We start from the raw sequence: 3,835 nt of genomic DNA, 5'->3' as shown, positions 1-3,835 counted from the left end.
TCTTGAACTCCTGATACATCAAAGTACCAGTTGATTTTATTTCAGAACTCAAGTTAAATTTTTCGTGTAATTATTACATTAAGTGATAAAAAAGAGACTGTAAGAAACCCCAGTTTTCACCTAATAGCATAATAAGAAGTGACAATATACCATGAAAAATCCAATACTAAGGGATGTAATCCTTCCAAACCACCTGGTGAATAAGCAGCTGTGAGCTGCCTGAAGGGTGTGCCGGAGTTCATGCTTGCCAGGGACTCTGCATTTGGAGCTCTTATTCAAAGCCCTCCAATGGAAATTATGGCAAAGATCTGCAAAATCAACCCCCCTCTAAGATGCTAACAGGGGCAAGTCCTCCTCTACATTTCTGTAAGACTGTCAGGTGATGGCTGAATGAGGGTATTGCCACTGCATGCTTTCTGACTGGGTATTTTGCAGACCAGTTCTGCTGCACCATGAGAAAAACAAGGCATTAACAAATCATAACACAATGAAGGAAACAAAAATATATTTCTCTGTGCACTGATACACTTTATTCAGGGCAGACACGTGCAGTTTGCATAGCTTAAAAAACATGAGCTTAAAAACATGTTACCTCTTTGCAAAACACTCATTTTTTACTCTCTTCCAATGTGTTTGCAGTTTGAATCAAACTGCTTGAGATAAAATGAGATAAAAGGCAGAATCTGAAAACTCTCATTCAAATGTCACTTTCCAGCTGCTATGGGAACCTAGGCTGTCACTGTTCTTGTCTAGGATGCCTAAACATAGCTCCATTCTTTCCTGGGGATATCAGAAATGGAAACTATTTCATTTTAATCAGCAGACATTATTACAGATCAATGAACATCTTCGAGGCAGGACCTGGAAGCACTTACACGTGAACTGAGAGATACCCTCAACATTTCTGTGCCACAGGATTTAGCATGAAGGTTGATGAACCTTCCTTCCCCATTTAGACTTCAGGTTAACACATGGAGAGAAATGCTGCCATTGTTTCTCTGTGCCAGTGATGGCACCTCACCTAACAAACAAACCCCAGCCTATGGCCAACACCAACTGCATCAACTGGGGCTCAGTGTAAAGGTACTTTGAATAATATTTCAAGTCTTTATTTTCTTCCATTTACCATGAGCTGGGAGAGGAATAAGCTAGGCTGTTTAGTAAGTACTGTCAACCAAAAGGTGACCTGTTCTTGAATCTGACCTTTTAGCTCAGCTGCATGGGTGGGTTTGGCTCAAAGCACTCACTGTGCCTGGGTTGCGAAATTCAAAGAAACAGGTGGAGTTACACTCTAAGATAGTTATTTGTGTTATGCTGGAATTCCTTTGCTCTTGCCTGAGGCTCTGCTTTGGAGGCCTTCAAAGTTTAAACTGCTTCATTCTTGCATTAAACATTTTGTCCTTATGTTTCTCTCTTGTCACAGGAACCTGAAATATTGACCTTGTCTAAACAGAGAACTGAAAGTAATTCCATGTTTCGTGGTGCTTAAAGCATCATTGTGTGCTAGTATTGCATGAAAGATGGGTAAAAATGAGGAAAACATACCAGCATGCTTTTAGCCACCACTCTTTGTTGAGCCTAGTTCCATGAGGAGTTTGGCTGATGGATGTAACCACAGTGGCAGAGTCTAAATGATCACAATGAGGTAACAGTATTGGTACAACCAACCAAGGCATTTAAAAGCCATATAGGTAGGAAAATTGGAAAAACAGGGATAGATGCTTGCCCCTTGGCTTTTTTAAATTTAGTAAGTGTAGTAAATTATGTTTATATTAGAGGGACGTGTGCTCCACAATCCATGTCCTCTGGCTGCCTCACCAGGGAGACTTCCTAGACCACCTTGTAGCTCCCTTCTGGCCCATGCTCTGGAATTTAGTTCCCTTGGAAACCAAACACACTTTTACTCTGTTACTAAGTGAAACAAGTGCATTAACAATTATTTTCTAAATGGTACTGCACCATAGATTTTCATTTTATTTTCAAAGAGGTATTAGGTAACATATTTTTCTGTTGTACATATATCTACAGCAAACCTTATTTTCTAGGTTTTTATCACTATGTTAAAAAGTAGTATAAATGAAGATGTCCATGTCTCTGAAATTCCAAACATTTCCTCTCTAAACCAAAAATCTTTTCATTCTTCTTTGTGATAAATACCACTTGTGGTCAATTACCATATTTGTATACACATTTTTTAACATTTACCTAAATTCTGAAGGAATTATATTCCCAGTGTAGTGTCCAAAATATAATAAATAATACATAATTAAAAAATCTGGCATACTCATAATTTAAAATAAAGGAATCACATGTCATTAAATCAGCATTTTACTCAGCTTTTATGCAATTAAAAAATTCTCTTTTATCACCCTAGATTTGGGCAATGGTCAGGGATCACTTGGTGTTCTGGAAGATGTTGCTATCATCGTCTTAGCTGAAAATTAAAGCATTTTCCAGAATGTCACAGGAAATTTTAAATGACACAGTAGAAATAGTAATAGATTCTGATGCTATCAAAGAAAGCATAAGTGGTAATCAAGATGATTATAGTTATGCCTGGACACAGTGTGTTATCTGTAGCACTCCAGGTAGATAGAGAATTAGGCACTGGGATATGTTTTTGGACAACACAACAGAGAATACTCTTCATGTCCTCTGTTGTAACCAATTCTATATGCTTGATACCAATTTATTATGATTTACTGAGCAGAATAATCTGTTACTCCTTCCTTTTTTCTGAAGTTTAAACAATGTGCTGTACATTAAAAAAAAAACCCAAACAAACCACAATTTTCTGTCTCTTGAAAAGAATTCGGAACCTAAGTGAGTTTCATTAATGATGCTCTTCTCCTTTAATATGTACATAGGATTATGATTGATTTATACTATAAATCAGATGTGGTGTTGATGTGGGAAGACTCTCAAATCTTTGTTCTTCTGTCTTAGCTTCTTGGATAATGTCATCATTGACTTTATCTTCAAAAAGGAAAGTACCCTAATGAGACACTGAAGTGGAAGTTTGCTTGACTAAGTTCATACTTGTGTGAGACCATTCTCATTACTTAACCTCTTCTCTCGTTCACTCCTTTGAAAGACAGCAGGTCAGCAGCAATGCAGGCTCTACAGAAGAAGCTTCTTTAGAAAATTTGGTCTTTTCAGGATCATCTTGAATACCCATAGCAGCAAGAATCTACACAATCTTTTTTGCTAAAACTGACACCTTGAAAGACTTAACTCAGGCTGCAAGCAAATGGAAGCAAACCAGTATTTTCTTCCTAGGTAGCCACTGTTGAAACTGGCTGTTTCCCTTCACTTGCTGTTTTCAACCAACACTTCTGTTACTGTAATAATAATAGTAATAATAATAATAATAGTAAGCTTATCCCATGGCTTTACAAGAGCAAATGGATGCTGCCAGTTCTTTCTATTCCCAAATAAGCAGAGAAGTTGTTACCCTCCTTACTACCACAAAAGTTTCCTGAGGAGTTGTCCTTAAATATAATTAAAACAACAACAAAAAAAGGTGTTAATATTTCAGTCTCATTCTCCCATCCAAATTAGACTGTGAACAAGGATTTAAGGAAGGGTGTGCCAAACACTGAGGGCTGTTAGTAGTCCAAGTCAATTAGAGCATTTAGTGCCTAATTAAGTGTTAATTTATGCTCTGTGTAATCTCACAGAGAGTAGAAATTTGGCTCAGGCTAATTGGAAAACAAAATTTTTGCCATTACATGTGGAAACATCTATTACTTTTATACATACAAAACCTACTTTGTTTTATATGAGTCGAGGACACTGTAAAACAAAGTTAAATTCCCATTCTGGTTTGGCTGGC

This window comes from Zosterops lateralis, assembly GCF_965231275.1.
Source record: "Zosterops lateralis genome assembly, chromosome: 1".
In the NCBI taxonomy this organism is placed as follows: Eukaryota; Metazoa; Chordata; class Aves; order Passeriformes; family Zosteropidae; genus Zosterops; species Zosterops lateralis.
This window is presented reverse-complemented; position numbering follows the sequence as displayed.